The following is a 13,905-nucleotide window of genomic DNA, read 5'->3' on the forward strand; positions in this document are numbered from 1 at the left end:
CTGAAACAAAACAATCGTTTGATGAAACAAAGGCAAACGATTGCAAAATCAAACGATTGCACGACTTGCAATGTGCGGCCAAATGCGAGTCATAATTTGTGCATAAATAATTCTTATGATCCCTAAGTCGTACATTCAAACATTGCACCGTCTGGCCAATGCATAGCCGCCCGCATCTTGTGGGAATTTGGTATACTTGGCATACGAAATAACGGAAGCTTTTACAGCTTTATGGCTAGGGTTCCGTGCACTTTTGTTCTGCGTGTGCGAAAACCGTGGGCCGATCCCGGAGATAGTACAATACCGGGTGTACCCACGGTGGAGCTGAAACAGGCTTCAAGCACTCCTCCCACTTGCAGAAGTAAGTTTAGTATCTTGGGTCCAAATAGAACCCGTATCAGATATTAAACTGATAAGAACAGACACTACACGTTGACCCGCGTCGGCCATGTCTACGTTCGCACCGCTCTCTTTGAGCGCTTGTACTTCGTTGGCAGTGAACTGGCGCCTCCGGGCCTCTGGCCACGCTTTGCTGTCTCGCCTGATGATGTAGACACGAGTGATTCAACTTCGGACCATGAAGAATCCACAGTGCTATTCAGGGGCTTTACACAGCGCCGACTGCGGCGCTATCTAGTGAATCGCTGGTCAGGCAGAGCCCAATCACGTGCACTGCCTCGAAGATATTCAGCACTATCGCCTGTTGCAACTGTGGCGGAATGCAAAGGTTGGCGCAGTGGTTAGCGCGTTTGCCAACGAAGTGGTAGCAGTGCAGGTGGGAGAGATGATCGAATGCTCACTGTGGCCACCTTTTTATTTGTTAGATCGGTTCATTTTGCGTTACGCTCTTGTGCCGAAGTGTGCTGCCATATTCCATTATGACTATCCAACCAGCCCACCCGTACACATTTTTACAATTGCTAGTAGGTACAGCGGATCGTGGCGTTTCTTGCGGCGCTCGACGTTTCTGCGCAGGTGCGCGCAAGAGCGGGTGCGAGAGAGAAAATCTCGGGGCCATTGCTCCTTGAATATGTGACTCTGTCTACGGAGGAGGATTCATAGCGCGCGTTGAATGCGTTTGTACCCTGGACATGAGGCATTGCGGAGTGCGGTCGAGTTTGTTTACGCTCCGCCGCTGTGTGCCCGCGCGGTGAAACAGGGGCGCGGGCGCGCCCCATTTGGTGATCGCTGTGTACGAAGGGGGCAAGGTTCTGACTGCTGTTGTATTACAAGTCGCGGCGATAGTTGGATTCTTTACAAGCACTGCTCCAGGAGGGCACATGTGAACGGCAAACGGAGACCTCAAGCGAGCACCTGAGGTATATAAAAAAGCAGGCGGCGCAGTATCTCCAGGGCACCCAACGGGTAGCGGGGGGATAAAAGCTGGAAGCAAGGCGGCCCGTGGGTTGGGGCTCGCCGAGGCTCAATCCACGGGCCAGTCCGGCTTCTAGCTTTGGTGTCCCCGTTGCCGCTTTGGTGTCCTGGAGGCGCCGCCAATAATGCGAAATAATGGGACGTTGTTTCAATTAGTAAAAACGCGATTGAATAAATATAATTACGTCCAGCCGCCAACTTGTGACGCTAAGTTCAGCACTACTGCGCCCCGTGACTACTGCCGGCACGCCTAGGGCCAAACGCATACAACCCGCGCTAAGAAGCTCCTCCGTAGCGCCTAGGCAGAGTCATATATTCAAGGAGCAAAAGTCCGCACATTTCCTCTCTCGCATCCGCTCTTACTCGCGCATGCGCCCAGACGTCCGGCGCCTCCGCAAGTACCATGCCCCGCTGTACCCACTAGCAATTGTACTTAGCCACCCGTACGTCTTAAGTCATTTGTGTGGCGTTATTCTGCCAAGGCTCTCTGCCACGGCTTTCTGATGACGGCGGCGTCGCACAATGAGCCAAGTATTGCTCTCGCATTAAAGAGTAGCTATGAATGAATACATATTGGAAGCATAAGACCAAAAGCACGCATAAGCTTCCCCCTTAGGAGTGGAACGCGGTAGCATTCAAAGATTGCATTCCGACAACATGCACGAAGCCTTGAAATGCATAATCGAATAATACAAACAGTAACGAATTAAATTTTAACTAATTACCTTATGGCACGTTTTGCAATTTACAGGCTCTAGCCGGTGAGACTACAAGGCATATCCGCTTGAAAATAATTGTGTGGATATGCGATATGCACCGTAAGACTTGCGGTAAAAATGCACTCTCATTCCGCTTAATTTCTTAATAAAACCTCGTTCTTCAGCATTGAAGCACAAAAATTCACCGACGATACTCCCTAATGCGAAATTTGAGCGCAGCTTCATAGTGTTTTCATTTCGCGTGTCAATATTTTGTATTATGATTATATAGGCACACTGTCTTTATTAGGAATAGAGCGCTATGACTAGCGTTCTCTTCCTACCTGGCGCAGGCAATCTGTCTCGTGCGGCACATTGCAAACGGAACGAAGGCTGGCGCGACTGCCTCGCTAATCGGGATATCGAGAGAGGCAGAGCGAGGTTGACGCTTGAGCGCGATTCCCAGCAGCCGCCATGCGGCTCATGCAGCGTTTTAACGCGACAGCGTTAAGGAACTCCTGTCGCAGAAAACCGGTGTCGTCGGTGTCGGCCGTGAGCGTAAAATCCCGGAAGGAAATTCATAAATAAAAACAACTTGCAAGATGGGCTGGGCGGGAATCGAACCAGGGTCTCCGGAGTGTGAGACAGAGACGCTACCACTCAGCCATGAGTTCCATGGTTTAAATGAAAGCGCCTCTAGTGAATGCGGTGTTGCCTTAGAAACGTGCCGTAGAAAGTTATACTGCGGTGTATATCGGTAATTATGAGCATGTAAATTACAGAAGTCGCAGTTAAACGGGTAGCGAAGTACGTTTCCGCTACATTTTTTCTGCGCTTGGCGCACACGCAGAGCCATCTTGCGGCAAACACAGAAGACCCCCTCCTCGCAATGTACGGCGCTGCCCCCCGACAGGTGGCGTGCCACTTACCCGTTTCTCCCCTTCGTTTCGTCAAGAGCATGCCGAGCGAATGAGTGGGCGGTGCGAATGCGGTGCGATAACGCTATCGCGTTCTACTCTTGAAGGCGAAGCTTAAGCGTCCTCCATTTTTCTCTCATGCTTTCCTTCCACCAATGACAAGGCCGGCCCTTCGTCGCGGGGAAATCGTGCCACCAGTGTCGGCGGCGCCAACACCAAAGGGAGCGTCAGTTCGAGCCTTATTAAGCCTGTTTCACGTGATGCGATTGTGATCGCACCGGAAGTGCGATCGCATGCGACGAAAGCTGAGTCGCAGTGCCGACCTCGCCTGTTTCTGCTGTGACCAACCGGTTGGTCGTAGCGTCGCAACGTTGCAGCGAGCACTGCGATTTTCTGTCGAAATTGCGCCAAGAGCTATTTCGCGGTTTGTTTTCGGAAATGTCGTCTCGCTCACCAAGTGCAAGCACAGAGACGCGGACTGTCGAATTCGCTACGTACGCGAAAGGAGAATAAATACTTGTACCGCGTATTCCATTCTTAGATTTCTGTGCGTTCGTTGACACACTACGTAGCAAATGAAGTGCATTTTCACGTTTGCATTGTATATCTTTGCTAGTTGTCAATACTACTAGGTGTTCGATCCCCACGAGACGACATGGCCATTTGGGGTCGTCACGATTTTCGTTTGTTGAGTCGCATACAAAATAATCTCAGTGCCCTTCCACTCTGTGAAGAAGGATGACCAGCGAAGCTATGTGGACCCCTTAATGGCGAACTGCACCACCGCCGCGGGTCGGCCTGTCATTCGGGATCAGCCCACGTATGGGGAGTGCTTAACGCCTGCTTCACCTCCGCGGGTCAGGCCGGTATTGCACTATCTTCGGGATCCCACAACGTATGGGGAGCATAGGTCGGTGCACTCTCTCACACTCACTTGCACTCATTTCAAAGGCTTGAGTGCGAGTTAGGGCCCGTGAGTGGGAGTGGAGGTGAGTGCGAGCGAGTGCCATTGAGTATGAGTGGAGGTGAGTGCGAGCAAGTGCCAGTGAGTGAGTGGAGGTGAGCGTGAATGTGACTGAGTCCTGTGAGTGTGAGTGTCAGTGAGTGGGAGCGTAGGTGAGTGTGAGTGCGAGCGAGTACCAGTGAGTCTGAGTGGAGGTGAGTGCGAGCCAGTAAGTGTGAGTGAGGTGGGTGTGAACGTGACTGAGTACTGTGAGTGTGAACGTGGTGTGTGCTTGTGAGTGGAGCTGAGCGTGAAAGTGAGTGAGTGAGCGCAGATGAGTATGAACGTGAGTGAGTGCTTGTGAGTGGAAATGAGTGAACGTGTTGTTTGCGAGTGAGTGGAGGTGAGTGCAAACGTGTGTCAGTGCAGGTGAGTGTGAACGTGGGTGAGTGGATTATTGAGTGCGGGTGAGTGTGAATGTGAACGTTTGTGAGCTAAGGTGACTCTGAATATGATTATTACTGACGGCATGAAAGTGAGTAAGTGCTCGTGAGTCTTAGTAGACGTGAGTAAGAAGGTGAGTGAGTGAGCGTGAGTAGACGTGAGCATTAACGTGGGTGAGTATATCACAGCTAGCACAACAACAGGAGACGTTTAAAGTTCCCTTCAATAGTGGGACACAAGAGTGTAAACGTGCTACGTTAGCATCGGAATTCATGGGAGGCGGTTGTTGGCGGGACGTTATCGAAGAGGAAGTGGACGCAGCATCGAAGGCACGTGCACGTGCCTCGTTCACATAAAACCCAGTTTAAGAGCTTGCGTACCAACGACGGACAGTGGCTCAATGGGTTAACGTGCTGGTCTCGCAACCCAAAGTTTCTGGTGTCGATTCCCCGGCCCGCGATTTTGTTTTCAGGTCATCGTCTATTTATATCCGTTAACGGAAATTTTCGCTCACGGCCAACAGACGCCGGCAACGCCGACACCAGATTTTGTGGCTCTGCAAGAAACAAAAACAAATAGCCATCTTCATGACTCAGGCTGACGAGCACGCACCGGAACACGACTAAGTACTTTTCCAGTGATTCTAGGCGTAGCAAGAAAGGGGGCTAGCTGAGGGGGGCGTTATTTCAAAATTTTGCCTTACGCATGATTCAGCGAACTTCTCAGATAATAATTTCCGGGGTTTTACTTTCCAAAACTACAATATGATTAAGAGGCACGCCGCAGTGTCGGACTCGGGATTAACATTGAACACATGGGGTTCTGGCATTTCGCCCCCATCAAAATGTGGCCGCCGCGGCCGGGGATCGAACCCGTGTCCTAGAGCTTAGCAGTGCTACTTTTCAAATATAATGGCGCCTGGCAGAACCACGAGAATAGTCTCGAACGATAGCACAAACACAAAAGCCAATGGGCTCCATTATGCTCAGTTCGACGTGCCTACTGGTGTAGGAACGACAGAAAGCTGAGCTAGCTGGTAAGGATTCAAAATGCAAAATAGGGTAAAGCGACCAGACACGGACAGACACAAAAGAAGAGATTTCGAGGGGAACAGACGTGATTACAGAAAGTAGTAATAGCAAGAAAAGAGTAGTGGCTATTCCGTACGTTCATTCACTATCGCACAGGCTCAAAAAAGTTGCAAGCAGATGTGGTGTTAATGTTGTTTTCACTGCTTCCAATAAGCTAGGTGAAATATGCGCTGCTATGCAGAGGAAGAAGGAGCAGGTGAAAGGAAAGAAGGAACAGATATTTCTCTAGTGAAGCACATCAAGGACAATTTTACTAACTGTCGTATGGGTGTGGTATTTACAGTTCCCTTTAGCCGTGGCCATTTCTACGTAGGGCAAACGGGGCGCTGTATCAATCGGGGGCTAATCGAACATAAGAGGACGTTAACCGGTGGATCGCCTTCTAATCTTTCCTTACATTGCCAAGACTGCCAAGACTGTAACTGCACGCCTGAGTTAGATGAATGCGCGATATCGTACAGGCACAGGAGTGAAGTTACGGGTCTCATGGCCGAGGCATGGCATATCAATAATGGAGGAAGTGCGTGCGTGAGTCAGCCTTCGATTACCTTACATAAGGAAGAGATCAATTGCCTTAACAGTTATGTGTCACGTAGACCGGCACGTGTACTCGACTGACACGTGGTGCTACCCCTCCAGAGCATGCGTAAGTGGGTTTTGTGTCTTCTTTCTATTTTCGCCTCAGTGCTTCCTTGAGTTGATAGTCGGCGTTCGTGTTGTCCACTTCTCTTGTGTTCGTGTCTGTACGCCTTATCCTTTCTTGCACTACTGGTGTAAATTCTAGGATTACGGATATTCTGGGCTGTTCATCATGTTTGTGATATTTCTGCCCAAAACTGCTTTGGTAGCAAAGAGAAATGAAATCTGCAAAATGTTCGAATTAACTAGTTTCTTCGGGACTGAAAAAAACTAAGCGTAGAAACATATATCCTCATCTTAAACGCCTTGCGGACTTCCTTTCGTCACTTGACACTCGCTTGCACTGGAGGCGCAGGGCTGCTTCCATAGAGTTTTGCGAGTTGAGACATTAAATAATAAGTTCTGCGGTTCGCGCATGTGTTTTTATCCTATTTTAAATTGTGTAATACTTGAGAAACAATGAGAGAGCGCTGTTAATCTGCCCGAAGCAAGTGACTTTAGCGCATTTGAGCAGAATATCTGCGTTTCTTCGCCTTTTTTTTTTTGTCGCGTTGTGTTGGCTGTCTGTTGCTAGTTGGAAGTGTTTGGAAGCCAGGTCACTTTCTCCAGCCCTGCGAAACTTGCACGTACCACATTGCTACAGTTTATACAGTTTTGTCGTGTCCGCGGCATTTATTGTGCGAATAGCCTTCCGCTGAATCCTCGTTGTTAAGCCGGCCATGGGTGGAAAAATATTTCCTTTCCTGCAGCGAAAAGAGCGCGGATTTAATGCGCTCAAGCAGGCGAACGGAAGTCGCGTAGCGTTTATTTATCCTTTTAGGAATACTGCCGATCTCGCAAGAGATCGTTGCAGGGCGGGCATACATACAAATACAAAGGAAGCACAATCAAGTAATTTATAAAATGGAAGACACTAAAACACTAGCAGAATTAGTACATCAAACTATTAGCAGCAGTACCCTTGGTATCAGTAAAAGATAGAAATCACGAAAAATACAATGACAGGATGCGCGATCATGCGATCACATTATTCAACCAAATTACGAAACAAGTTTAAAAAAAAAATTGTTCACAGAAACTGTTCAGCATGTACACTAACTTCCACGATAGCTAATGTTACGCTTCGCCTGAGTTGCAACTGTTAGCGCGAGCGCAAAGCGCAGACATTCAAAATCAGGCATGGGAAGACCTTTGCAGAAGGCGCCAAAGGGCCGGGAAGAGCAAAACCTTGTCATAGTAGCAGGTGGGCTAAATTACGTCCTAAACAGGGAAGGGACAGGACTGGCCCAGCGCTTGGCGAAGGGGGTGGACGACTTGCGCGAGCGGTCCCCTCAGGTGCAGATCGTGGTGTGCACGGTGCCGGAGGTGCCTGTACGTGACAGTCAGTAACAAAGAGCCGTATAGAGGCTGCTAATGAGGCGACATGGAAAATGAGCCGAGAGAAAGGCTTCGAGGTTGTCGAAGTAAACAGGGAAGTGAGAAGGTGTGGTGGTTTTCAGCGAGACGGGAACCACTTCAATTACAGGCTTGCACGAAAAGTGGGCTGGCGACTGGCTGGTCGCGCTGTTGCTTTTTAAGGGGGCCCACGGGCGCTCAGGAGGCCAGAGTAGGTAGTAATGAGGAAGGCCCCCTAAGGGAATATCAGTATATCGTAGCCGTCAATAACAGAATAAGGAGGAAAGAAAGAAAGAGAGCTCGCCATGCAATAGGCGACATAAACATGCAGGGCGGCAGAAGAAAGGAAAAGTGGGCAGATATAGAGGAGGAGTTAAATAGAGAACGAATAGGGATGTATGCGCTTACCGAAACGCACCTTAGGTACTCGGACGAGCCGCCAGTGATTGTGAATTATGTTTGGGAAGGGTGCAACAGAACTAAGTCGGAAAGAAAGGGAGGGGGAGTCGGAATGCTCATCCATCAGGGTGCCAAATGGAAAAGAGTAAATTCAAAATGTCAAGAGCATCTTTGGTTATCAGGTACAATGAGTGGGGAAAAAAAACTTGGCTAGGCGTTACGTATTTGTGGACCGGAAATAATTGCACAGAGAAGAATAAAGAGTTAGTGGAATGCATAAGCGCCGATATTAGGGGTTTCGGGAATGGTGCTGAAATTGTCCTATTAGGTGACATGAATGCCCACATACAGGATTTTGATGGCTATACCGACAACAACGGGAAGTCAAACAAGATAACCTCGTTATCGTGAATACAAAGCCTAAGTGTGAAGGGCAGATCACGTGGGAAGTGGGAAACCGGCAATCGACCATTGACTATTGTCTGATGACAGAAGGAATTCATGATAAGTTGAGAGAAATGGTCATTGATGAGGAAGGGTATAGCAGCATAGGGAGTGACCATAAACGCATCATCTTGAAAATGGGATATGTAGTTGGGAAACAGAGCAAGGAGTGCAAAATGGCCATTCCAAATTTGAACGCTGAACAAATAACAAATGTAGTCACTAGAGTCGAGGAAGAACTAGGCAAATGGCCAAATAATGAGTGGGAATATAGTGAGCTAAGTGTAATAACGACAGAAATACGGAGAGAAACAACATGCTCGTTGGAAAGGAAAAAAGAAACCGAAAAGCTTGTGGAACAAGGAGATACGAGAAGCGATAGCCGAACGGCAGAAAGCATCCCGATAGCTCAGGCAGACAAAGAAGGCGCAGTTGCCGCAAGGTGAAGTAGCCAGTAAATGGGAAATATACCGTGAAGAAAAGTGTATCGTTTAAATACTGGTGCAAGCAAAGATAAAAGGTGAAAGTGAACATTGGTTGTCAGAAATACGTGAGAAAATGAAGGCCGCATCTAGAATATTTTGGAACAACATAAAATTAATAGGCAGGAAGTCAACAACAATAGAACAACATATCCTAGACGAAGATGGAAACAAACTGTAAAGGGAAGCGGCAATAAATTGCATCCGAAAAATAACAGCCGAATATTTCCAAGGCAATGACGAGGTTGCATTTGAAGAAAAAAAGAGCATGAAAGAGACCCTGGTGGAAAAGGAGCTGGTGCTGACTATATTCAACTGGAAGAAAGCGGAAGAGAAAATTCCCAAGCTCACAGCCACAGGGCTGGACGAGGTTCCCGTTAGGCTGATAAATGAACTAGGACCAAAAAGTAAGCAAGGTCTGGTGAAAGCAGTGGAAAATACCTAAAAAGACAGACGAATGCCAGACAGTTGGCGACAAAGTAGAATGAATTTAATTTATAAAGGTAAGGGGGAGAAAGAATTCACTCGTATAGACCATTGACCTTTACATCGGTAATATAATGGCTAGCAATGTAGGCAATCAAATTAAAGCTGCAAGCATGGGCAGAGAACAATGGCATTTTGGGTGAACTTCAGAATGGCTTTAGAATAGGTAGGAGTTTAGATGATAACTTAATTGTTCTTACTCACTGTATTGAAATATCAAGAGTAGAAAGCAGACCGTTATATGTGGCCTTTTTAGACATTACAGGAGCCTATGACAACGTAGACCGCAACATATTGTGGAATATTTTGGAAGGGGAAGGCTTAGGCGACGATTGTCTACAGCTTTTGAGAGAGATTTACCTAGAAAAACCGTTTGCGTTGAATGGGAAGGGATGAGGAGCGACGAGAACGTTGATATCAGCAAGGGACTGAGGCAGGGGTGCGCTTTAGCCCCAATGCTGTTTATGATGTACATGGTGAAGATGGAGAAGGTGCTAGTGGGAAGCCCCCCCCCCCCCCCCCCCCCCAATATGCGGTTTAATCTCTCATACAAACAGGCAGGCAGAGTAGTAGAGCCGCAGCTTCATGGTTTATTTTATGCGGACGATATTGTGTTGCTAGCTAACAAGCAAAGTTATTTTCAACGTTCGGCTAATATCTTTGGACAAGAAGGCAATAATTTAGGTTTAAAATTTAGTGTTCAAAAATGAGGTGTTATGCTATTCAATGGAAACAGTGAATAGACAGGGGCAATGCAGGGCCAGGAAATGCCTCGGGTAAGAGAATATAAATATCCTGGTATATGGATGAACGAAGGCAATAGATATACGGAAACACAGGAAAAACAATAACAGTGACAGGGAAGAGAAATTCAGCCATGATGAAGCACAGAGCACTATGAGGATACAGTAGGTACGATGTGCTCCGGGGTATATGACAGGTGTAATGGTTGCAGGACTTTCTTTTGAAAATGCGGTTGTTTGCTTTAAATCGGGGGTACAATCAGGACTCGATGGCAATCAAAGGTCAGTGGGACGCCTCGCATTGGGCGCTCACAGGAAGACTACAAATGAAGTTGTGCAGGGTGATATGGGCTGGACTAGTTTCGAAGTGAGGGAAGCTCGCAGTAAAATTGATTATGAAGAACGACTGAGGAATATGGAAGAAAGTAAATGGGCTGGGAGAGTGTTGAGGTATCTGCACAGGAAAAACATTGATTCAGAGTTGAGGAAAAGAACTAGGAAGCTTACAAACAAGTACGCGGCCTGTAGGGTGGGCAACACAGCAGCAAAGAACGTCAAGCGGAAAGTCAGAGAGGCTGAAATAATCTCATGGATGGCGGCAATGGAAAAGAAACCTGCCATGAGTAACTACTTAAGAGGAAATAACGAAATCAGGAAAGAAACAATTTATGTTAACTCAAAGGGAAGCTCATAACTTTTCTAAGCGAGATCGGGAGGCCTTAGAACACGCACCTATAAAGCGAGATATAAGAAGGAAGAAGAAGCATGTGCTTGCTGCGGTAAAGCTATGGAAGCTATGGAGCATGTTTTTTTTGGAATGTGAAGACGCCTGCCCAGCGGTCGATTTAGGCGCCACTGGAATCCTTGACACCCTTGGTTTCAGCGAGAGCAGTGGAAATGTAAACATGCCCGCAATAGAGATTAGTAAGAGGCTGTTGGAAGATTGGTGGAAATAGGGAAACGACAAAAAAACGTAGACGTACAAAATCAAAGTTCACAATAGGGGGTCAGGAAATTTGGCTGTGGGAGCTCATCGTCTTTCCTTCTTTTTCCATTTCTTAATCTAGGTAGGACATTGGGCAGTGTAATAGCAGGAGCTTGGTGGCGCAAACCACCGCCCAGTTCGAAAGGGGACGCTCATAACATCCATGCGTTCATCCAGTTCACTTTCTGCGCTCGGGAAGTGGAAAGCCAGGGGCGTCTGCTATGCGCTGTAGTTTTCTTGCCTTCTGTTTCTACGCAAGTCACTTGAGGCTATTTAACTTCAATTGTGCAATACGGCGTGGAACTTATTCATCTTTAAGCGTTGTCTTAGTGCTGGAGCAGCAAGATAATGGAAAAATCATTCGTCGGGCGGCATCAGCGCGGCCTAGTTCTGGTGCTAGATTTCGGAAACAGTAATGTGGCGTGCGACTTCGTTTAGCGCGTTTCTATGCACTAGCACAAAGACGCATTGGAATTATGTGTTCCAGACTCCAGCGCTATGAAGACAGAACCCCGTAAGGGATATAAAGAAAGAGCGCACTGCTCTGTAGATAAGAACTCCGTTCCTAACTTTTGTTGTTGCTGGCATACACTACGGTGCTCTCTTGCTCGATGTTCGCTCGCCCGAAGCGATGTATTAAACCAGTTTGTTTTACGTCGTCTCGTCTACGTGCTGTTCCTCATCGATGATCAACGAGGGGTAGGCTCCGAGCAAACGCTGTTGAACGCTGTTGGCTGCTTGAAGTCATCAAGTTACTTAAATATAAAGCGTTAGTAATGCAAGGCCTAAGTTCATTCCGTTCCCTAATTGTTTAAAGGAAACATGAATATTTAAAGCAATGTGAGTTAAAGGCGTATTCATTAGGTGTTCTAGAGTGCTCGTGGCCTGTTGACCTAGGACCATTTAAAGAACTTCGTACGGATCTGTCAATGGTTTTGTCACCATGAATAAATTGAAACAAAAACTTTAGTCGTACGTGCTAGTTTTGCTCTACTTTGCAGTGTTAATAAACCGGCTCTTTCTAATAATTCAGTTGATGAATTCGTTAACTTGTATCTATTATAAATGAACCTTACTGCCTTCCGCTGCAGCCGCTCTTATGAGTTCTTTTGTGCACGTAAATCAAACAATACAGGCGTGCTCCAGCACTGGTCGAACCAGCATTTTGTAGACCAGCAGATTTGTATCCGCTGGCGCAAGAGGACGGCGTCCTTTCAGAAAGATAAGTCGCTTTGGTACTCAGCATATACATGGATTTCCGCTTGAGGTTATATTATTAACATGGGTTTCCCGTTGGAGAGCGCATGTTAAAGTGACCCCGAAATATTTACCCTGAAATACACAAGTGAGAGGTGTGTCATTAATTATGTAAGTAAAAATCAGATACATATTTCTTTCTACTTACTGTCAGCTCTACTTATCTTTAGATATGTAGAGTCATCTGCCACTAGTGACACCAAGCAAAGGTAGAAGTTTGTATATGGAGATCACCATTGCAATTAATTTCGCAGTACGAAAAACAATTGTCAGAGAATAGACGGTTGTTACCATGTAATCGGAAAGACAAATCGTTTATGTATAATAAAAGTAAAACTGGGCCCAAAACACTGCCTTCTCGCAGTCCAGACGTAATAGGTGCTGAACTGGAAGCTTCGGTCTGAATATACACGAGTTGTGAGTGGCAGAGGGCAGCACATTCGCTCGCACTCGTCTAAAAGGCGGGTGTGCGAGTGAGTGTGAGTGGACGAGAGTGTGAGCGGAGCTGAGTGCGAGTGCAGTGAGTATAAGTGCAGATGAGTTCGAGTGCCAGTGAGTGTGAGTGGAGGCGAGCGCGAGCGTGAGTGAGCGGTTGTAAGTGTGAGTGGATGTGAGCGCGAACGTGAGTGAGTGCGGGGCATGGAAAAATTGAGGTGAGTGAGTGTGAGTGAACATTCTCCCACACTGCCGACCTACGATGGGGAGTGCTTAACGCCTGCTTCACCTCCGCCACGGGACTGCCCGGCATTGCACTATCCTCGGGGGTCGGCCCAGGTATGGGGAGTGCTTAAGAGGAAGCTTTAGCTCGGGGGCTCCTATCTAAATACATGTAAAAGGAGAATTCGTTTTTCTCAGATATTACCGCACAAAATTTGACGAGGTTTGTTGCATTTACAAGAAAAAGTCAAAATCTAGTGACTGTTGGTTTCGAATTTTTGAGTTAGGTCGTGAATTTTTTATTAAAAATTGGCAAAAATCGAAAAATTTCAAAAAACGAAACTATCAAGTTTACAACTCTGTAACTCAGCAATGAAACATGATATCACAATTCTGTCAATTGCATCTAATAGTACATCTAAAGCGGACAAAATTGGTATGTTACACATGAATATAAATAAATTTAATCATAGGGACATACAACCTTTGCAAAACCGTTGTAACCAACGTAACAAATTCACGTAAGATGTAAAATGACATACTGAATTTGTCCGCTTTCAATGATCTAATGGATGCCGTTTACAGAACCGCGATATCAGTTCTTGAGGCAGAGCTACGAATTTGTAAACTTCGTGCTTCTATTTTTTTCAAACGGTCAAATATTTGAAAATCGTGTTAAAAAATTTAAGCCCCAAATCGAAATTCCGCTTCCAACAATCACTAGAATTTAACTTTCTCTTTCAAATGCAACAAATTTCATCAAAATCGGTGGAGGGGTTATCTCAGAAAAACGTTTTTGCGTTTTACATGTATTTGAATAGGCCGCGTCGGAGTTGGGCCCGAGCTAAAGCTTCCTCTTAAGAGGAAGCTTTAGCTCGGCATCTTCATCCTCTGACAAAAATCACAGTGGCTCACATACTGTTTAACATCCGGATAAAGCCTTGGCCAGTA

At 46.7% G+C, this 13,905-nt stretch overlaps 1 pseudogene; it reads right to left on the reverse strand.

Annotated features, from left to right (window-relative positions):
- Positions 1 to 270: 270 nt before the first annotated feature.
- LOC142591754 (U2 spliceosomal RNA) lies at positions 271 to 450 on the reverse strand (annotated as a pseudogene).
- Between the last annotated feature and the right edge of the window lie 13,455 nt (positions 451 to 13,905).

Source organism: Dermacentor variabilis, chromosome 8 (assembly GCF_050947875.1).
Source record: "Dermacentor variabilis isolate Ectoservices chromosome 8, ASM5094787v1, whole genome shotgun sequence".
Classification (NCBI taxonomy): Eukaryota; Metazoa; Arthropoda; class Arachnida; order Ixodida; family Ixodidae; genus Dermacentor; species Dermacentor variabilis.